This window comes from Suncus etruscus, chromosome 5, assembly GCF_024139225.1.
Source record: "Suncus etruscus isolate mSunEtr1 chromosome 5, mSunEtr1.pri.cur, whole genome shotgun sequence".
NCBI classification, from domain to species: domain Eukaryota; kingdom Metazoa; phylum Chordata; class Mammalia; order Eulipotyphla; family Soricidae; genus Suncus; species Suncus etruscus.
In genome coordinates, this window is record NC_064852.1 from 22,126,953 (window position 1) to 22,150,379 (window position 23,427).

General features: G+C 42.5%; 1 pseudogene; it reads left to right on the forward strand.

The window, feature by feature from the left end:
- Nucleotides 1-1,192: 1,192 nt before the first annotated feature.
- Nucleotides 1,193-23,427, forward strand: part of LOC126008558 (40S ribosomal protein S12-like) — a 176,296-nt pseudogene continuing 154,061 nt past the window's right edge.

Genomic DNA, 23,427 nt, shown 5'->3' on the forward strand with positions numbered 1-23,427 from the left:
TTGCTCTGTACCCATAAAGTAATGTATGGGTTTATTGGGGGTATTCCTGATGGTACACAGGGCTGACTCCTAGCTACAGCTAGAGATCACTCCTGATGGGGTTCTGAGGACCATTTGAGGTTCTGGGGATCAAACTCAGGTTAGCCATGTGCAAAGAAATCACCTTCCCTCTGTTCTGTTGGAAGGGAGAAAGGGAGCAAAGCAACAGGAGTGCTGCTCGCTTCTCCACACCAGAAGTGAAGCAAAAGCCACATTTTGGCTTTCCTGGGGCCTTGCCATGTGTTCTGCGTGATGAATGGTCCAGTGCAAGGTTCGTTTCTAGGGTCATGTTACCGTTGGCTGATAACAAGTCTCTTCAAGGGGCCCCCTCTTTTACTGCTGCTCAAATCACTTTGGCAAGTTTAATCTGCTCTAACAGTTTGGCTATTTACTGCTAAAACTCCACTGTGTGATTCACACTTTGGGAATTGGGCTGACAGGGGGTTACACCAGGTGGAAGCAGAAATGCAGAAAAAAAATAGTCACCAGGGCATAGAGCAGAATTATCTCTGCTCTGAGCTCATACCCATGAGCGCAGGAATTTATTTCTGCTTTTCAAGTTGTGTGAAGTGGTGGTCTGAATCTGCAGATCTCATATATGCCAAACACCCAAAGTAGAATCCTGCAGAGGCCTGGAGGCTGTGATTTATTGCTCCTGGGATCTGGGATCTAATTCTTGATCTCTCTCAGCTTCCTTTTCTCCATTTGCAAAGGGGGGGGTTAATAAATCTTTCTTTGGGTGGTTGTCCTGGGGATTAAGGGAGGTGATATCCCGAGAAAGCATTAGATCCATAAGCGTCTCTTGCTTTGCTTATAGATCACTCCTTCTCTATCCAAAACTGTTTTCTAAAATGGGCTTTACATTCTGCAGAGGCTGACAGTTGTGAGAAGAACTCTCTGATCTTCATGACTGGCACAGTAGGGGATTATCCACAAATTCCACTCATCCTACTCTTCCGGCAGTTCTCGGCAGAGATTGCCCTAATTACTGATTTAGATGGAAAGACCATATCATGTCACACCATTGAAAGCAGCAAGACACAAGCCTCGGTATGATAACTAGGATGACAGTGGTGGAGACGAGGGTAATGGCACTTAGGTCACTGCTGCTGCTACTTTTAATGATGGTGACAGTGACGATAATGACAGGAACATGGGTGATGATGTCAAAGCTGGTGATGACCAGAGTATTGATACGAATGATGCTGGTATTGATGACAGTGACACTGATGGAGCTAGTTTTGCTATTGATGTTGATAGGAACACTGATAATATCAATGGTGAGGGTGGTAGTGACAGTGACAATGACATGAATAATGAGATTCATGTTGGAGGTGACAATGGTGATATAAATAGGGGCGGCACTGATGCCGCCAAAGCAGTAGTGACAGAAGCTCTTATGTAGGTTTAGGCATTCTGACAGCTGGGAGACCATTCAACCCTCATGTGTGAGACCCTTGGTCTGATCACTGAGATGGGAAAAGAAAAATAAATGAAAGGGAGTATGGTTTCAAAGGTAAGTATTCCAGAAACTCTGCCTGGGGACCCATGAATCCACTCACTTTGAAAGGTTCTGTCAAACAGTTCCAATATTAAACTTTTAATAACCACCTACTCCCCATTTTCTATGAGTCTAAATCTCCCTGTGTAGAGATCAGACATAGACACAGAAATGTTGATAAGCTATAGGGAGCATCTTAATAAAGCCAAAGCACCCTTAACTCCTTTTCTAACTCCCAGGTTCCATCAACCATAAGGTGGGGCAAGTAAGAGCTAATAGAGGAAAGATGCTTGAGTATCAAAAGCACAGAAGGTGGGGGACCCCAACTCCTTAAAATATGGCTTTATTTTTTAATAAAACTAAAGGCAAGATAAGTGGGGCCACCTCAGAGGGTGGAGGTCAGGTTCCTTTCCGTGTCTCCCAAACCAATGTACCACTACATAGATCCAGTAGGCAGAACATCAGGAAGGACGTAAGAGCCCGAAATGAGAAATTAAAGTGGAGAGTCTTGATTGAATAATAGTATTCAGAGTCCAGAAAAGGACTGGGCATAGACTCATATACAGACACAGACTCACACAAAAGCATATATACTCATAGAGATGCATATATCCTCATACATACTCATGCAAATTCACACACATGTGCATACACCCACACAGACTCACAAAGACTCACAATACACTCCTACACACTCACAAGTCCACATGCACACATGAACATATTCAACATTCACTCATACAGATACACACATATTCATATGCCTGCTGGGGGCCTCCTGTGCCATGAAAAAACCTCTCAGAACACTTGTTGAGGATGGTATGCTGAGAGGCCTGGGTGGGCACAGGAACAGAGTATTGGTGCCATGAGGCCACGGCTGGCCCCACTCTCAAGTCTCTTTTGGGGACATCAGGGGTTGTCTTAGGAGGTTCTGCTCCACAGCAAGATCCTGGGGGGCTGTATAGGCTCCCTTCTAGGATTTAGATTCCAATTTTAGCACTTGATAATGCAGAGTCTGTCTTGCCTGATCTGGTGATCCAATTGTACTCAAAGGTTTATGAAAACCTTCCCCCTAGCTGGGGAAAGGTATAGGGGATGGGGAAAAAGTGGTGGGTGAGTTGTGCAGCATTGAGGGAGTCTGGAGTCACTGTTCCCACTGTCCCACCTTTCCTCCACCCCTTCCTCACCTCAGGTTCTAGAAGCATATCATCCCTTTCCTGAATCCTCAAAATTCTGGTCTAAATGTCAGAATTGTTCACCCAAATAAAAAAGCAATCAACCAATTGCCTCAACCAAGTGGGATTATAGTATTCTTTTTTTTTGGGGGGGGGGTCACACCCAGCATTGCTCAGGGATTACTCCTAGCTCTACGCTCAGAAATCACTCCTGACAGGCTCAGGGGACCATATGGGATGCCGGGATTCGAACCACCGACCTTCTGCACACAAGGCAAATGCCTTACCTCCATGCTATCTTTCTGCCCCCCCCCACGTAGGATTATAAGAAATTTTTAAAAAAAGCCCCTTTGGGAAAAGCTCAGATGCACCACCCAATATAAAAACCTGCACCCCTTCTCAGCTTTCTCAGGTGGGGGCCTCTGCCTCCTGATGCTTTTCCCACCTTCACTGGGCAGGCACAGTCACTTCTAGTTGGAGAGATGGGGAGTAGAGGGGCAGAGTTTGGAATGATACATGCTCATGGGTGTGCCCTGGTTTTTAGCCTCCAATTTCTCTGACATGGGGCTTCTTGCATGTTCATTTTCACAGTGTACAGAAACTGTCTTTTCCTCTTCTTTTTCAAAGACCTGGACCATATTGACTCACAAACGTGCTCTGCCCCAGCACCTAGGCTCAGAAAGATGCTGCAGGGGCCACAAGCCCAGGAAACTGGTTCAAGGGACAAGTCAGGAATTGGTGAGGGGATGGGGACTCCAACTGGGCGCAGAGTCCCTGGAGCCTCATCAGACCAGAAACCCAACCTGTAAGCAGAATTGCCCTCAGATGCAGAGTTCCTTCTTTGGAAAGACAAACATTTCAGCACCGACCCTCTGCTTCTGACCCTCTGACACCCTGCTCAAGGAGAGGCCGGCTCAGCAACTGTGTTCATTGATAACAGATGCATGTTTGGAACTTGCTGGAAATGCATTAATAGATTTCAGCAGGCCCCACCTAGAGGTGAAGGCCAAGTCGAGTGGGGTCACCCGCTTTTTTTTCTGGGAGGAACCTGGAAACTTTGGGGACTTCTGGACAGAATCAAGCTGGGGTCAAGAGGTGCAAAGGCAGAAGGATGGAGGAGGGGGCTGTTAGCTTAAAATTTGTCCTTTTTGGGAAGAGAGGGAACTTGATGCTCCCTCCTTGATAGATTACAGATTCTGAACCTCAAAAGAAAAAGATCAAGGTGACAAGATCATAATCCAAGGAAAGTTTTTCTCACTAGGAAAGTACTTTCTTTTCATATCTCTCACCCTGTTAGGTTTCCCACCCTACTTGAGCCCATCTTCAGCTTCTGGTTTAGGAGATCCTGCTCAGACCCTACATTTCTAGCAAGTTTTCAGAATCTGCTAGCCAGGATTCCCTTTTACATCATCACACCCCCTCGATATGCTCTGATTTTTCTGTTGTTGCTGTTTTGGGGGTCCACATCTGGTGGTGCTCAAGGCTTACTCCTGGATCTATACTCAAGAATCACTTTTACAAGTGCTCCTGGTACCCTATGGGGTGCCCACAATTAAACAAGACAAGTGCCTTCTCTGTGCTATCTATCTCTCATCCTCTCAGGTTCCATTCTTGTCCTTGGTGATGCTGTCATGCCAATACCCTCTATCTCCACCCCAGCCCAGGAAGCTGCTTTGCTTTGTTCCTGAGCTAAAGTCCCACAACAGGAGTTGGGATCTTAAGGTGTCTTTGTCACAGCTAGGCTCATCTGTGGCACACAAATGAACCCTGGCATCAAGCTCTCTTCTTCCCAGACTTATAAAAAATACCACCCAGGCCAGACCAAAGGTGTCACATGCCCACTACAGACTAACACAACCTCAAGTCCTTCTACCTCAGGACAATCCCTGACAGACACAACACTCCAAATTCATTTCAGGGCTTTAGGGAAATGAATAAGCATAGAGACCTTGTCTGTGTTCTAAACCGTATTGGATAGAACTGACCATTGACACAGGATAAATATTTTCCTATTTCCCCGCTAATGATTGATGGTGGCTTCACTGGTACTAGTGATGAGCGAAACCATCCTCTTTCATCCTTCTAAATACATGTTGGGTTTTTCCTGGGTCTCTGTCCTTGCTTTGGTTAGTTTTTCCACAGGATCCCTGACTGGCCTCTACTTAGGATTCTGGGCACTGGCAAAGGGCATCAGGAATTTTTATGAAGTCAAATCTTCTCAGAATTCTGGAGGGAGTATTTGAACCTAGAAAATGTGGAGCAAATGTCACTTGGGACTAGCTTAACTCTTGGGAAACCCCAGAAAGTGCCCCATAGCTTTTTTGCTATTGTCTCCAACTGCTGATGAACCCCAATATAACCTCCAGCAGTACTTAATCCCCTGAACAATTCCAGAATGACCTGAGAACAAAGCTGGTAGTAGTCCTTGAGCATAGTTAAGTGTATTCCCAACTGTCACCTACCCCCCAAAGAGAAGAATTTACTGGTCTTATTTTTGTTTGTTTGTTTGCTTTTTATTTGGGGGTCACACGCAGTGATGCTCAGGGGTTACTCCTATGCGCTCAAAAATCACTCCTGGCTTGGGGGACCATATGGGAAACTGAGGGATCAGACTATGGTCCGTCTTAGGTCAGACGGGTGCAAGGCAAACACCCTACCGCTGCACCACTACTCCAGCCCTGAGTCTTGTTGTTGTTGTTGTTTTGTTTTTTGGACCACACCCAGTGATGCTCAGGGGTTACTTCTGGTTATGGGCTCAAAAATAGCTCCTGGTTTGAGGGTCCATATGGAAAGCCAGAGATCAAATCCAGGTCTATCCTGGGTCAGCCTGTGCAAGGCAAATGCCCTACTACTGTGCCATTGCTCCGTCCCTAATGGTCTGTTTTGAAATTTGTGTTTAACAACTTTGTGGAATACAGCATTCATTTATTTGTTCATTCATTCATTTATTTATGCACTCATTCATTCACTCAGTTATCCACTTGTTCATATATTTGATCATTTATTTATAGAGTCATCCATTTGTTCATTCATTCATGCACTTACTCATTCATTCACTTAAATTTGAAGCCCTTTGAGCTTCTCTTCCATCTGGAGACTCTCTGGGCTGTGTTGAGCCAAAGACCGTTTACATTTCCAGAGAGCCTAACCCTGAATACCATTGGGAACATAAGCATTTTTATCATGGTGGCACCACCTTTCTCCTTTAAAGGTGCTGGGCTGTGCTATGAAGATATGAAGATATGAAGACATGTCCTGTGAGCAGGAAAAGGTGACATCTTCCATGTCATAGAGCCTCATCATCAGGTAACTTGAGGAAGAGGAAGAGCAGGGTTGGAACCTAGCTTGAGTGGATAAACTCTGCAGAACAGGAGCTTACTGACCTTCAGAGAAACAGGGAGGCCAGGAACAAGGGAACTGCAGAGTAACCCAGCTCCATGGCACACACAAACAGGCCACTCTTTTTCTCAAGTGACAGGGACTTGGTTGAAGTGACATGGAGTGGGCAGGGAGATCCTCTGTGCAAGCTGCCTTACCCCTTTATTCGGGCATCATTGAAGACACATGCAGTTGTCAGATATAACGTAGCTCAAGTTTGCTCACGGCCGAATACACATGCTAGTCAATACAACAACACTATGATTTGGCTTTTGAGAAAAGAAAAGGCCTTATTGCATGGTTGATTGACCATGAGTCAGGAGTCAAGGCTCAAATCTGTCTTTATGGTCTTAGGGTTAGAGGTTTAGCAGAATTAGCATGAATAAAGCTGCCTGGTGGGTTTTGAAAGTGTCTAATTGTTCTTGTTGTGAGTCTTTTAACTTTAAGATGGGATTTACTAGTCATCATTTCAGATTTTTCCTTGTACAGACATCTGAATTTTGGTGATTCCAGTTGCCTGAGGTCATTTCCCACTTTTTGTCCATGTCCAACTTCATAGCCTATAATACAGCTTACTCTTATTTAAATGATGGCAAAGAAAAAAGGAAATGAGGCTGAAAAAGTCAGTTTGTTTGGCTTCCACAGATCCTTCATACCATTCACCCAGTGTCCCCCAGTCAAAAAGGCATTTTCTGGTGCAACTTTACCCAGTGAGAGCTTTGTGAGTCTTGCCCAGTGATACTCCCTGTGCATTTGGCCTCTTCCTGCTCCTCTGTCCTTCTGCCAGCTCAGCTCTCTAATTCTAATTCCATCTTTTTCTCATCTTGGTCCATTGTAGAAGCTGTAATGTGGTATAATCAGAGAACAGAAGTCAAGGAGCCTTAAATCCTTAAAATTGCCATGTGCTTTGAATATAAGGCAAATCTCAGAAACTGCTGGCTGTTGGTTGGCAAAGGATCATATCTTATATTTGATTAATGAGCCATTTTATGGAAAATCTCAGATTTTCTAGTCCAAGAAAGATAAGAAAATGTGTCTCGGGGTGCTTTTAATCAGAGATGAAGTGACAGGTGAGTCTGGTGGGCGGGTAGTGGTAGTTGGGGTAGGATCTTTTGTTTCTGTCTGAGCCCCTGGAAAATTCCCTTCATTCCACTGAGCTGAGCCCATCAAGGAAGCTCTGGCTTTATTTGGTCTCACAGGCATGTTTTCCAGTGGTGTAGACACCTTGCTCTATGCCTGGTGGTGGACAGAAGGAGACAATAGGGCCGCTTCCCTGAATTTGAGATTTTTTTCCCCAGTTACAACAATTGTGTAACATCTGCTGACCTCTACAGTATGACACAGTTAACGAAGCTTGCAGTCCAGCCTCTGGGGACTCTGACACATTTCTCTGCTGTGTCATTCTACCTCCAGCACCTGCTCTGCAGAGCTTTGCTGTGTGTGTGGTCTGAGCTGTCCCAAGACCAATAGCTCAGATCCAGACTTGAATGTCACTGAGAGAGAGAGAGGGAGAGAGAGAGAAAGAGAGACAGAGAGAGAGACAGAGACAGAGAGAGAGAGATCTGGAAAGAGAATGCTGGAGAGAGCGAGAGAGTGAGACAGCTTGACACAGTTCTCCTACCAAACCCATTTTCCTTTTGCAACCCCTGGACTGTGCAGGATGGCAACTATGAAGCCCCAACATATTACAATCAAATTGGGGGAGCCCCAAATAGCACTGCCTAAGCACTTCATCAGAGAAGTGGCTTCATCTTTCTTGAACTAACATTTTAGGAATTATCCATCATGGATTCCTCACTCCAGCCTTGGAGCTCAGCATGAGATCAAAGTTAGGGCGTTCAGGAAGAAAGGAGGGTTTCTTTTTTTATTTCCCAAAGAGCAGGACTCAGGAAGGGCCTGGCCTGAGTAGATGACCACCTGATCAAGCTTGTTTCAGGCAGGCCTGGCCTCAGGGGGGTACTGTTGGGACATGAGGAAAAGGTGGCCCAGCACACAGGCTCGGGGATACTGTGTTCTCCTGTTCCCAAACTGGTTATTGTGAGAGTGAGGTGCCAGGAGGCATGAGTGAGGATAGTTAGAGAGAAAGTTAGAACCAGACAAAGAGCCAGCTTCCATCCTCATGAGCCTAAGGCTCTAAGATGAGGACCTGCACCTTCCTGGACCCTGGATGTAGAATACTGATGCTTCTGAGTTTCCTTCCTGAAAGTTCATGGCAGGTTGAAGCCAAATATTCCAGAATGCTCAGGAAGCACACCTGTCACTAGTGGGCACCCCAGACTAGCTCTTCCAGAACATTCCGTATGACATTTGGCCTAGAGTTAAAGAGCAGGAGGAGATCCTGTGAATTTCTCATACCTCATTGGGGCCAGTAGCAAAGGCCAGCCCCAACCTCCAACCAATCCCTTATCATCCCCTCCCTAGTTCTAGCTTCTGCACCTCAGATTGTCACTGGTCAGATCAGAGGTCCCTGATAGGTGATAAAGTTCCAATGATCCTTCTTTAGGGCCACTCTCTCACCTTCATCCTCATCCTGGAGGAGAGATGAGGATAAGGACCTAGAGGATGGCCCTGTGAGAAGTTAACAGTGGTGGTTGTGGATAGGTCTTTGAAAACTAACCTGCTTACTGTGACCTCAAATATAGTTATAGAGAAATTCTATTGACCAGTGCCCTGTCGAGCTGCCTGAGCCAATGTAAGTGGCTTCCTGCTTCCAGTGCTGCAATAACAAAGGCTCTGTGAAGTTCAGAGGAGCACAACTCTTTGTGAGGTGAACATAAAGTTTTCGTTTTTAGGACCCTTGACCATCTCACGCTGTAGCAACCACAGTGTCTCCTATGGGCCCATTTGTCTGCAGTGGCCAGTGTCCCCCAGACACTTCCAGGAATACCCAGCTAGGTACTTTCTGCTTCTCCCGAATGTGGGGACATGGTTCAGTGACAGCAAAGATGGCTCCACACAGCCATGCAGACTGTTACCACAACACCAGATGTAGGTCCTGGCTCTTGGCTGAGAGAAGACAGTTGAGGAGTGGCCGGAAGGTTTGATAAATTCCAGGTTAAAAATGTGGCCCAAATATGACTCTCTCACTCACTGAAAATGTGTTTTTGTTAGGCATAGCTTGCAGTACAGTGAATGTTTGCCCAGAGGAAATCTTTCTTTGAGTAACTGTTTCAAAGATCAAGATCGCCAGCTAAAAGCCTGAAAATCACATGATGAATTCAAGTCTCTGGAATGTTCCATCTATGAATCCAAGAGGTCTTTGGGGCGGACACTCCTCAAATCCTCACAGACAAACCAGGTGGAATTCCAACAGGGCAGACTTTGTAAATGATCCTGCTGAGTAAACCTGGAAACTTCTTACTCCTATATGGTAGGCTATCGAGAGAAGAAAAAACCAGCGAGAGAAAGGAAAATATATTAATGTTTATTGCAAGTTTTTCCATGGGTCCATCCAGTTATTGTTCAAATGTTTTTATAATCTTGTAATCATGATAATGAAAAATGTGCCCCTCCTATCAGTTTTTCCTTTTAACTTTAAATTATTACTCTTAATATGAAGCCAGGAAGGTTTATATTAAATCAACATGCAGCAGCATCTTTGCTAAATGATTTCTACCACCAGAAAAGATGTGATTAGCAGAAGCACCTCCTTATTTCTACCAAGTGTTTCATCTGTTGTTGTTTAAGTTCCTGCTTTAAAAGGTGCATGTGTATTTTTTTATTTTCTTTAAAATTACAGTTCCAAGGACAGAAAATTTCTCAAATATATTGGGTAATTGCAATACTTCTTTTGTACAAAGTACTAGGTCATTTCCTTTGAGATTTTGATAGTTTACTCATAAACTAGAACGAATATTTTTATTCATACTAACTCTTTCCTATTGTTGAAATGGGTTTCTTGGTCCATTACTTTTTTTTTTCTTGATTTTTCCTTTCTTGATATGAAACAAGGTGTAGTTAGATCTGGCTGATGCCTCATTGCGAGTCCTTTTTCTGAATCCATCGGCAAAAGTTTCTCTGACTTGCTCAATCCAGTTGGCCCTGTAGGCCTCTTCTGTAGGCCCTAAACTTAGCTTTTAATCATTACATGAACCTGGTGGCAGATAAAACTCCAGGAGAAGTTTTGAAATCTGGTTAAATAACTGTATATATTTATTTGTTAAAATGTATGTATTTGTTGGAAGTGAATATCTTAATTTACTTGTTCATTGTTGCTAATTTGTCTTTTTAACAATAAAATAATTTATTGAATCTCTGTGAACCACATAGTTAAAAAGCTGTTCATGATTGAGTTTCAGTATCATGTTTGAGTATTGTATTTCCAATACCTATCCATTTACCAATGCATATTTCTTGCCACCAAATTAACTATCTTTTAACATTTCAGCATGCCCCATACAATATTTGGAATCTGCTAAGCATGTGTGTTTGCTTGCTTATTTGAAGTCAAGTGCTGCTTTGATTTCTTCTTCTTCTTCTTCTTCTTCTTCTTCTTCTTCTTCTTCTTCTCTTCTTCTTCTTCTTCTTCTTCTTCTTCTTCTTCTTCTTCTTCTTCTTCTTCTTCTTCTTCTTCTTCTTCTTCTTCTTCTTCTTCTTCTTCTCTTCCAGTTTTTGGTTTTTAGGCCACACCTTGATGCTCAGGGCCTACTCCTGGCTCTGCACTCAGCATTACTCCTGGCAGTGCTCAGGAGACCATGTGGGATGTTGGATATTGAACCCTGATTGGCTACATGTAAGGCAAGCGCCTTCCCTGCTGTGTCCAGCTCCACATTCTCTGTCTTGCATTTGTTTTAGGAAAACCTGGCTTTGGGTCCCAGCTCTGTCCTGGCTCCAGTGCTCCCAGGCAGTTTATTCTGACTTTGGGGAGAGTATTTCTTTTACTTTTTCTTTTCTTTTTTTGGTTTTTGGACCACGCCCAGTGACTCCTGACTATACGCTCAGAACTCGCCCCTGGCTTGGGGGACCATATGGGGCGCTGGGGGATCGAACTGTGGTCCGTCCTAGGCTACCATGTACAAGGCCAATGCGCCCCTGGGGGAGGATTTCTTGACCAAGACCCTTCATACTTTACTCCTTTATGTTGACTTTCTTTACTGCTCAGCGGGGGGGGGGGGGGCTCTTGCTGATGCAATCTCTAGCCTGCACTTCTTATCCACCTCCTTTGACCCTGCAACCACAGATCCAGAGCTTGAACTATATGAGGTACTTACTGGAGGGCATAGCCTAAAAGCACTGTATATCTGAGTTCAAGACTTTTCTCCTCAGGAAGATGCACCTGCCATATTCCATCAAGGCCACTCTCATATTCTTATTTTATTTCAGATTAGTTTTAGAGTTTAGGCCATACCCAGGGTTACACAGGACTTACTCCTGACTCTGTGTTTAAGGATCACTCCTTGTAAGCTTGAGGGATCATAAAGGATGCTATATGCAATACAAGCATCTCTCTCTCTCTCTCTCTCTCTCTCTCTCTCTCACTTATACAGTCTTATTTTTTAATTCAAATTACCTCTTTAAGACTCTGTATCCAAAAATAGGGCCAGGGTTCCACTTTCAAATGCCTGATTATGGGGAGCACAATCAGTCATAGTAGCCTTTCTATCTCTCTGTACCCACCTGGGACACTCACCTTCCTACTGGCTGTGTTTTGAGTGTATTCCATGTTCCCTTCTTAACAAAGAAGCATAAAGCCCTGATGGGGGGATGGTACCCATTTCTTCATTGGATCCTTAGCCAGGTAACCACCCCCTGTCCTTGGTAAGACTCCTATGGGTGGAGTTCTGTCTGCTCTGAGAAGATCCTCCAACAGTGGCCAACACCCTTCTGAATCTCATATTGGACCAGTGCCTGGAAATTGCCTCACAGACCCTCCCATCCCTGATTCATCTGGACTCTGCCTTCTGTCTTCTGGTCCTTGGGCCTCAGGCTCCTGGCTGCCCTCCTCGTGGTCTGCCTTAACTAACAGGTCACCCCTGTCCCTGGTGTCTGTCCCCTCCTGCCTCCCTCCTTGTCCTTCTCCTCCTTGTTTTGTCTCTTCACACCCAGGTCCCCCAAGGCATGATGTGATTGTCAACCTAGTTCTGATCTAATTCTTATTTGGCTTTTGAAGATGTTTCTGGTCTACTTAGTCTCAGATTTATTGCACCAAATGGCCAAGGGTGTGGTTTCAACATGATGCTCTACTGGACTTGACAAATCATCAGCAGGACACCAACCCAATCGATTACTCAATGCCACTTACCTCCCCCATCATTTTTCAGATGCCTGTCTTATATCATATGACATCCCTCCTTGTACAGAATCACTTCTGAAACAGCGAATTACAGGCCTAAGTCACATTAGAAACATCCACATCTCAAATACTGAATCCCCAGAAGAATGAAAAGTACTATGTTCATTTTTTATGGCGAAATCGCATATTGAAACGATAATGTTTGATATATTGGGTTAAATAAACTCCACTATTACAAGTAGTTTTACCTCTTTCCTTTTACTTTTGAAAAGTGTGGTTACTGGGAATTGTAAAGTTTCTTTTGTCACTGAATATATTTCTCAGCAGTCTGGGCTTTAACCCGACATTCCTTTTATCTCTTATAGTTTTGGAGCCAAGACTGTAATGTTTTATTTAATGTTCCTCCTAACACACACTTTCAGATATAATCGGACTCCAAACATTTCCACTGTTACTCGGAGTTGTAGAATGATTTTTGGAAACTCAAGACAATTTAAGCTCTCAGATAAACTTCCAAATGATTTTTTGATGAATTCTAAAAATCCTGTTCAAATGATACATTTTTGCATCCAGAAGTGTTTTTCTGCTCACTAATGAACTGTCTTTTGTCACATCTGAAAGAAGTTGGGAATTTTGATCCACATGTTTCATATTTTCTCAAAACCAACTCGTATCCCTAATGCTTTGGATCCTGTTGCGGATGGATCTATACACGATAATATTCGTTTTTACATATTTGTTCTTTCAAGTCACTGAACTGGGCGGTCTTTAATGATTGTTTATTCTTAGCCACGATTATCTGTACATACTTCCTCCCCTGGCCCTAATGCCTTCGCTTTATTTTATTCTGTTTCCGATGTTATTATAATGTTACAAACCAAGACTTCCAACCTTAATAAATAATTGTGGTGCTGATGGGCATTGTTCCTGAAAATAATTTGCTAGCTACGACTTTGTGGGATATTTACCCTTAGCAACTTGGCGAGGCTGTTTCTTGGCCTTGATTGCCTTAAGGACTCCATTAGAAAGGCATTTTCCCTTTCCAAGTAAAATAAGCAACTAGAAAACAGAGTTTCCTCCTGGCTTTTTGCAACCCACCTCTATAAAAATAAAACAAAAACCCTTACTTTGTTGGTTTTGAGTCTCTCTTTTCATCAGGTGACACACCAGAACTCAGACAGTACCTCATGCCCTATAAAAACATCAGTAAGAGACTTGGGGCATGCCTCTTCCTTCCTAGGGGTTCAATTCAGGGTTAGGCATGGCATTGGGGTTAAATTTGAAAGCTAAGGTGAAGGTTACAAAAACCTGGGTTTGCTGTAATTATGGCTTGAATTTCAATTTAAGAGCACTCTAAAATTCTGTTTAAATTTTTATTGCTAAATTCTCTAAACATAGCTTTGAGGTAGCATCAGCTCACTTCAATGTCAATGGCAAAGATGACCCAAGGTGACCTTGAAGCCTTAACATTTTTCCAGTAGGATCTTAAGCTCCCACACAAAGAATAAGAAGAACTATGGCTCAGAGAGTCTCTTGGGTTCCTAAATATAAGTGCCAGTTTCTGGGCAGACACTTTACTTCTCTCTGTGGGCCATCAGGAAAAGTCATATTGGAAGTGTTTGGGGCTAGTTAGACTAAATTGGGGAGTCAGAGCACCCTCTGATCTCCAAAGTACTGTCTCCTGAGGGTCCAGTTAGCCCTGGGAATTATGGGCAGTGCAGACTCTGATCTCCTCCACACCTTCACACCTCACACAGTGAGATCTACTGGCTTGTCAGAAATGTTGCTGCAGGTCTGGGTGGAATTTCTTGGTCCTTCCAGTGTCCCCAAGGAAAGGGTCACCAAGATTCTTCCTCCCTTTGGTGAAAGACCCTCCTTCCACAAATAAAAAGAGGCTCTGCCTGATTCCAAAGGGATTCCAAGTTGATTCTTTTGCCACTTCTCCCTTCCTGCCTTTTTACACTCTAAGGGACAGGGAGGTGCCAGAGAAAGCCTTTGAGAGGTGTAGTACCAGACGAGGGTCCAGATATGAGGAGACAACTTGGTCAAGGGAGAAAGTGTTGATTATCGGGGTGTGTGGGGGGTAATGCCCTTCTTCAGTCTGTCAGCCTGCCCTTCTTCATTCTTTCTTTGTCTCTCTTTACCTGTCTTTTTTTCTCTTTCTTTCTTTCTTTCTTTCTTTTCTTTCTTTCTTCTTTCTTTCTTTCTTCTTTCTTTCTTTCTTTCTTTTCTTTCTTTCTTTCTTTCTTTCTTTCTTTCTTTCTTTCTTTCTTTCTTTCTTTCTTTTTTCTTTCTTTCTTTCTTTCTTTCTTTCTTTCTTTCTTTCTTTCTTCTTTCTTTCCTTCTTTTCTTTCTTTCTTTCTTTCTTTCTTTCTCTTTCTTTCTTTCTTTCTTTCTTTCTTTCTTTCTTTCTTTCTTTCTTTCTTTCTTTCTTTCTTTCTTTCTTTCTTTCTTTCTTTCTTTCTTTCTTTCTTTCTTTCTTTCTTTCTTTTTCTTTCTTTCTTTCTTTCTTTCTTTCTTTCTTTCTTTCTTTCTTTCTTTCTTTCTTTCTTTCTTTCTTTCTTTCTTTCTTTCTTTCTTTCTTTCTTTCTTTCTTTCTTTCTTTTCTTTCTTTCTTTCTTTCTTTCTTTCTTTCTTTCTTTCTTTCTTTCTTTCTTTCTTTCTTTCTTTCTTTTCTTTCTTTTTCTTTCTTTCTTTCTTTCTTCTTTCTTTCTTTCTTTCTTTCTTCTTTCTTTTCTTTCTTTCTTTCTTTCTTTCTTTCTTTCTTTCTTTCTTTCTTTCTTTCTTTCTTTCTTTCTTTCTTTCTTTCTTTCTTTCTTTCTTTCTTTCTTTCTTTCTTTCTTTCTTTTCTTTCCCTTCTCTTTCCAATTCTTAGGGGTTACTCCTGGCTGTGTACTCAGGAATTAGTCCTGCAAGGCTTGGAGGGATCATATGAGGTTCCAGAGATTAAACCTGGGACAGCATTGCTCAAAGCAAGCACCTTCCCTGCTGTGCCCCCTTTGCATCTTTCTAAGGCTGTGGGTTCCTTGTTTGTGACTGAAGATTGGACTCAGACCAAGTCTCACCCTGTATTTAACATTTGAAGGGAGTGACCCTCCTTATTTTTCCCTTGGTCTATGGTGCCAAGCACCCAGGGCATAGTAGAGACACATTGCTCTGCTCCTGTCACTCTGAATTGGGTCAGAACAGTCCCATTAGCACAGAGCCCAAGACTTTGTGAAATGCACAAAGAAACCCGTAGACTTTGGGGTCATTGTCACTTCACAATCAGGGGTCATGGGGCTATACACACAGAGTTGGGGGAACTGAGAAAGTGATAGAGTGAGTCAGGCCAAGGTATGTCTGAGGAGAAAACTCACAGCTGCAAATTTTTTAGCTAGGTGAGACTTTGTTTCTGGGGCTTAGGAACTGTGGATGCAGTGTCTGGCCAGTGTGAATGGGGCATCTGGCCAGGGTGAATGGAGTTTTGGTCTTTGATATTTGTGGGTTGTAGATAAAAGGTGTGGGAGCTTTCAGGAGCTAATAGTACCCTTTCAGGAGCTAAAGGGTAGTGCAAAATGTGAGGGTCCTCCTCAAAGGGACTAAGGGGGCCCAGAGACCCTTTCCAATGATTCCCCCCAACCTAGTCAAACAGGTCAGTGCTCAGACTCAAGGATGCGGTGCTACTTTAATTCTATCATGCTGAGGACCACCAAGACCATCTTGACAGGCCTTACACAGTGGGGACCAGGTGGTACAAACTGAAGCAGGGTCAGAGGCATAAAAGTCTTCTCTGAAGCCCCTCCATGATTTCTACAGCCCCTCCGTGCAAAATTCAGTTGTTTCTGTTGACATGGCCAGTACCTAGTGTTGGTTTCTCCCTCTGAAATAGGCCATTTGGAATAGAAACTGGCCTCTCCTCCTTGATCTGCTAATCAAGGGCCATGAGGACAGTTCAGGTGCGCTTCATGCTCTATCTTTCAGAATCTGCCTTTAAGGATCTGTTCTTCAGACCAGGAGAAAAAGATAATGACATTCCAGGGGCCAGAGTGGTAGCACTATGGTAGAGCACTTGCCTTGCAGGATGTTGACCCAGGGACTGATGAGGATTTGATCCCAGGGATCCCATATGATCCCCTGAGACAGGAGCAATTTCTGAGCTCAGAGCCAGGAGTAACCCCTGAGCACCACCAGCAAATAAACAAAAAGACATCCTGGTCTTGGATTGAGACTATAGATGCTTCTCATGTGGACAAATATCAACTGGGAGAACCATCTGACAGCATATGGGGATCCACTGATTGAGATGGCACTAGGGAAGATCCAATGAACAAAGATAATGCCTGTGAGGCTTCAGCTAACCAAGATGGTTTGCTTGGAAAGAGCCCAAATGACCAAGCTGGTGCCTGGTGAACACAGCAGGCAGATTCCTGGTCAGAAGTGCCAGAGAACAAGGTTGGCTCAAAGCTCTCACACACATGCCCTGTGTTTGCACTCTGGCACTGGCACTTTGAGGAGTTATGCTACCAGGCAGGCTTCTCTGATATCTGGATTCTGCACTCAAGGCCATCTTCCCAGCAGCTGTGACACTTGTCAGTCATGGAGGATTTTCTCCCGGTAGGGTGCAGACAGGAAAAACACAAAGCAAGCCTATCAACAGCACAGTCCTTTTATTTTTTTTAAGCTAGCAGTATTAGATCTTACTTTATTTTAGAAAACATGCCATAGAGGAAAATATAAGAGTTTAGAATCCAGATATTGGGACTGCTTCTATACCTTCCAGTTTCTCTTTTATATTTTTTTTGGGGGGGGGGTTGCTTCCTAGTGTGACTCATGGAGTGTGGAGACCACTTCCAACTCTTCTAGACCAACAAGGGCTTGTGTTCAGCGCTAGGACCTGAGGATGACCACATGGGCCAATAAGTGTTAGGCACCAGGAAAATCACCCCAGCAGTGACCAGAGGCATCCAAGGCTGCACCACGTGATACTGGGAGGCTCTGAGGGTCATGGACTGAACATGAGTTGGACATATGTAAGGTGTGATGCCTAACCCAGGGAACCATCTCCCCTTCTCCTGGTTTTCCTTCCTAGACAGATATTTTTTTTTATAAATTATCTTTATTTAAACACTGTGATTACACATATAATTGTAGTTGTATGATTACAGTCATGCAAAGAACACCCCCCTTCAACAGTGCAGGATTCCCATGACCAATTTCCCAGATCTATCTACTCCCCATCCCACCCAAAACTGTACTTTGAAGACAGGCTTTCTTTTTCCCTCATTCATTCACATTGTTATGATAGTTTTCAGTGTAGTTATTTCTCTAACTGCACTTATCATTCTATGTGGTGAGCTTCGTGTCATGAGCTGCACCTACATGGGAAGATGGGGGGAAATAAGGGTTGGGACTGAGGCAGTAAAATACTAGAAATGAGATTTGTAGGGCGGTATCAAGGTCACAATTCAAGATGGATGTTATGAATATATAAAATATATGCATACAATACTATCAATAGGAAAACCAGGAGAAAAAAATTCCAGTGACTGTCCCAACATAAACCAGTACTAGAACGGCCCACCCGCCTCCCAAAGTGCATTTCCATTACTGTAGGGAGAGGTAGGGGGAAGCCTGAGGACCACTAAGAGTCCACCTGAACCCACTTCTGGCCATCTGAGCTGGCACCCAGGGAAGGCCTGGAGTCAGGGGAAAAAGACAAGGATGGCTGGGGGCCTGCCAAGCCTCCCAGCACTCCCCAGGCCAGGGAGAAGGGCTCTGGTATGGGGCCTCCCAAAACCCCATACCTGGCAAGAGCTGGTTTCCAGAATCAAAGAGGAAACCAGAGGCCAGATGTCTGCCCGCCCTCCTTCCCATGCACTTCCCCCCTGGAGTACGGAGGGAGGGGGGAAGCCTGAGGACCACTAAGAATCCACCTGAACCCACTTCTGGCCATCTGAGCTGGCACCCAGGGAAGGCCTGGAGTTAGGGGAAAAAGACAAGGACGGCTAGGGGCCTGCCAAGCCTCCCAGCACTCCCCAGGCCAGGGAGAAGGGCTCCGGTATGGGGCCTCCCCAAACCCCATACCTGGCAAGAGCTGCCTAGACAGATATTTAAGTTCCACATAATACTCAAAAGTACCCATGTAGCATGTGGCTGGAGGGATTGTCATAAACTAAACACACTACAGCACCTAAATCAAGAAACAGCTTTAGACACTACATAGAGTCTGTTTCTTCTTCCTTCCAGCTGCCACTCTGGCCTTTAGGACTCTGTAGCTGCCACCTCCAGGTTAGGATGCCTACTTTCCAACTGTAGGTGGTTGGAATTACACAGTATGCCATTTGGGGGTATCTGGACTTTTGTTATACCCGTGCTTCCAAAATCCACCTCCCACCAATGCAAACCATTACCATTCTAGTGATGGGATTCCCTTGTGCTACTATCAGCTTATTGGTCTGTTGAAAGTGAATTGGTGTCTCCATTGCTGTTTTTTAGTTGGAGACTTTTATAAAAGGCAATTCTGAGCAGAGCATTTCTGTAGGCAACTGCTGTAAGTGGGTGCCCTTGTGTTTATGCACCTATTAATTCCTCAACTTGTAAAAAGCTCCTCTGTACTCATAGGAACTCTACACCTATTTTTCTACTCAGCCATTTCTTTACTTTTGTTGAATTTGAAGACTTCTTTAGACATTCTGATCAAGAATTCTTTGTAGATAAATATGGAAAAAATCCTCCTTCCACACAATGGCTTGCATTTCTACTCTCTTCATAAGGTTCAAACATGCTAATCTCATTTTCTGGCTTTATGGTTCAGCACTTTTGTGTTCTGCTGAAAAATCCAAGCTACCTCGTGCTTGTGAAAATATTCTTTCCCTACATACTTCAATTTTTCCTTTAACTTTTGAATCTATCATAAATCTGGAAGTGATTTTTGTATGGATTGTTTTTCCCCAGTTGGATATTCAATTGACTCAGCATATTCCAGTCTTTTATTAAATATAATATATATGTTTATAAGTAAATATCTTAATACAGATAGAATATATTTAACATTACTATTTAAATTAAGGTTGACTGACTGTCATTTAAAATCACCCAAACATCATTTTTAGTGTTTGCATGATATTCAATTACATGAATATATCAATTTATTTAGCTATCCAATTGCTATTAGATTTGCCAGATTTCCATACTTATAAATAAGCCCGATAGAAGCCAGGTGCCTGCTTCAGTGCTTCAATATGAGAACCAAAAAGAAATTCCCGAGGCAAGCCATGTTACAAGGCAGCTGACTATTGTGCCAATTCCCTTTCTAGAAGAATTTTCCAAAGACAAAATTTCACATAAACTGAAACTTTTACACTAGCCATATCAGATCACAATAATCACCAACTCTGATATGTAAACTATTTGTATCTTTAGACAACTGCAGAGCTATAAATTATACCTTATGGTTGAAGAGTGTGCTCTTGTAAAGTGAATCTTGTGTTGTATGTTAGCACATGTATTTCATGTAGGTAAACTACATGCACATCATTACCTCTTCTTATCTTAATGATGGTCTCATTCTTCTTATTGGTTTGTCTGAGCTTTTTATAGGAAAAGGCAGGGGAGACCATTTATGTTTGATCCAATTAGATTCAATTTTTTTTCACTTACCATTTGCCTATCATCTATTTCTGTCTCTTTATCTGTGTCTGTAATTATTTATTTAAATGTAAGTTTTGGCCATTCATTTAGGAATGTTATATTTTATGTAGTTAAGACTGCCACTTTTCATTTTATTATTTCTGTCATTACTGAGCATTCATCAACCTTGATTCTACAGATTACTGCTGCACTTATTTATTTTATCTGTTTTATCATTCTGTTACCTTGGTTAGATCCTCTCAATGTTACTTCTAGAAATATCTTGACTCAGTGGAACCAATCCTTTTAGAGAAGTCCAACTTTTCCTTTTTTTTTTTTTTGTGGTCTCCAAAGATTAGTTTATTGAAGCACACAATACATGAGGTTTTGGGGATATCACACAGGCATACCTGAGTTAGGTATGTTATTTCCCAGGTGACCTCAATGTGAAAGAAAATCCAATCCATGATCCTGAGTCTCTGTGGTAATGGAGTATGATCTGTGAGACTCTTTTCCTTACCACCTATATCCATTCATTTGTTCTCTGCCCTTTCATTTACTATTCTTCCATCAATCCATTCTCCATCCATTCTCTGTTCTTCCATTCATTCTCCATCCACACATAAATCTACTCTCTGTCAACCCATTTTTATATCATTCCATCTATCTATACAACCATTTGTTTTGTCTTTTCACTCATTCTTCTACCTATCCATTAATCTATCCTTCTATCATTCCATCTATCCATCCATTTCTATCCTTAATTTCACCCTTCTATACATTTATCCATCCATGAATCCACCCATATATTCATTCTCAACCCTTTATCCATCCATCCATTTACATTCAGTCATTCACTTATTCATCCATGTATCCAACTACTGAACAATTGTGAGATTATTTCATATAATTTACTTATTTTGGGTGCACAAAGTACAAATAAGAATGTGAACTCCTGCCATGAAGGAAATAACCACACTTCCTCTGAAGTTCACAGTGAGAGAGGTGCCAGGAGGCAGTGTGGGCATCTACGCACTATGTTACATTTATATGTATATAAATATATGTTATATGCCTGACCTTTGATTGTAAATGTTAGGAAGACCATTGTAAGGATGGCTATCTTAACAATCAATTTCAAGCTAAAGACAAATGCACTATGACTCAAGGAGATGAAATGATAGTATAAAATCATCATTAGGCTAGGGCATATCCGGAACAGGAACTGAGACTTCCGACATTCCATCTAGATCTTCTGCAAACCAGGAGTTCCATTTTGAGATTCAGTTCAAGATTGACCTTGAGCTTTGACGTGAGCCAAACTGGAATTAATTAGAAATTCCATTCTTCACTTGAATTTCTTGCTAAAATGACATATGTTGGGGACTCACCCTTCCCGATACATGCAAATCTTATCTTGTATCCTGTGGGACAATGGCAGGAGTGTGGATACAAGATTAACACAAGCTCACTTCCCATAAACAAAGTCCAATATTCATACTCCATCCTGCCACGAGGTCTGAGCACTGAGGAGCTGTGACATCAGAAGGACTGTATTCATCTATCTGAGCTTGTGGGGTTCAACAAAACCCCACATGTATGCCTTCTTCAGCTCTGATCTCATGAAAGTGACTGATTATTTTATACAAGCACGATATTTATGTTCCTTTATCCAGGCTGTAATATAGTCTTCCTTACAGGACTCTCGGTTCCTGTTTCCACCACCATCTATGTAGGTATATGGTCCAAACCAGACAAACTAGATCCTCTCTGACATTTGAACATCAAGTTGAACAGTTCACATCAGAAACCAACTCTGTAGGCTCCAGTTGTTCCTAATCCCACCCCCCCATCAGTACCCATTGTTCCCTGCTATTGCTTTCTCTATTGTTGATGCTATAAGACAGTCCATATATTTCCAGTATGAATCTGTTGTATTATAGTGTTCTGCTTCTGGTTTTCACTACTAGAGGTTCCTAATTCATGGTGGCTGGGTTTGAGAAGCAGATGATGGTCAATGATTCAGACATCCAAATTAAAAGGTTGGTGGGGGGGACATAAATGGATGAAACAAAGAACATGGTTCTTTTACCTAGGAGAAGCATAGAAAAAAACTGCTTTGGAATGTATGGAAGAGTAAAACACAGGCCAAACATTGAAATTTCTAATGAACCCATGAGTATGATGACTTTGAACTCTTGTGTCCTCAGATGTACAGTGAGCACCAAAGCCTAGATTAATAGGGTCTTGAATTCACTTTCTTATGGTTTGGTTTACAATTCTGCTACATTTGTAAAGAATCCAATTGTCCTAGTTAAGTGCCTATGAGAATCCCATGGCATCGTGTGGTGATGAGTGATGACATCTTTAGAAGTTATTTTATCTGAAGGAGATTTCAGGTTTCACTACTTAGTTCATGAGAAGGAGTCCTCGAAGCTCTTTGCTCTTCTCTCACCTTTCTGCACTTTTGCAATGTAAAACAGTCTTGGGAAGGGTGAGACCATGCCTTATTGAGTGCATTCTCATACCTATGTCCTTCCTTAATCTCCTGATGCTATTTATTGGGTTTGAATAAATAGTGTCATTGAGAGTCTTGTCTTGATATTTTGATTCAGCTAACTTTGGTTTATCATATTTATATGCTTGGGTGTGCGGTATTATATTCCACTTCTGTCTGGTTTGCTTCCTTCAGCATACAGCCTGTACCTTCACTAACATTCCCACCCACAACCCCCTCCTCTGAGTCTGTGAGCTGTTGAATCTCTTCAGATGGCAGATGCTGACCTTCTGTCTTTATCCTTAATATATGTATGATTCTCAAATATGGTCTTGTTTCTTGAAAAATCCAAGGTCTAATGGAATCTAAGCAGTTAAATATTTAGTTACTGTTATAGACCATGTTAAAACTATAGCATAACTTGAGCCCTCTTTTGCCTGTGATAGCATCTAAATTTCAAGAACTGTTTAAGTTCTAAAGGCATTAAACAGATCTGGAGAATTAATACAAGAATGTCTTGTATGTGACTGGTCTGGGCTTTACTCCTGAGCACCTCTCAGAATAACTTCTGAGCATAGAGCAAGGAGTAAGCCCAAAGCAGAACTGGTTATGGTTCCCAACCTAACAAACACCAAAGAAAGCAAAACCAAAAACTTTCAATAGTATGTTTTATATCATTTACACATTACTACACAATCATTTTCTAGCCAGGATTTTCTAACTGATTTCCTTGTCTAACTACAGAAAAAAATTATTTGGGGGGGGCCTGAGGAGTATACCCAGCAGTGCTCAGTTGTTATTCTTGGATCTGCATTCTGTACTCAAGAATCATTATTGGCAGTGCTCAGGGGACCATATGGGATGCAGGGCATCAAACCTGGGTTGGGTGCTTGCAAGGCAAATGCCTTATCCACTCCAGCCCTCCAAAATTATTTTTAATATAAAACAAGTACTTCCCTAGAAACCTTAGGAACACAAAAATACAATACAAAAA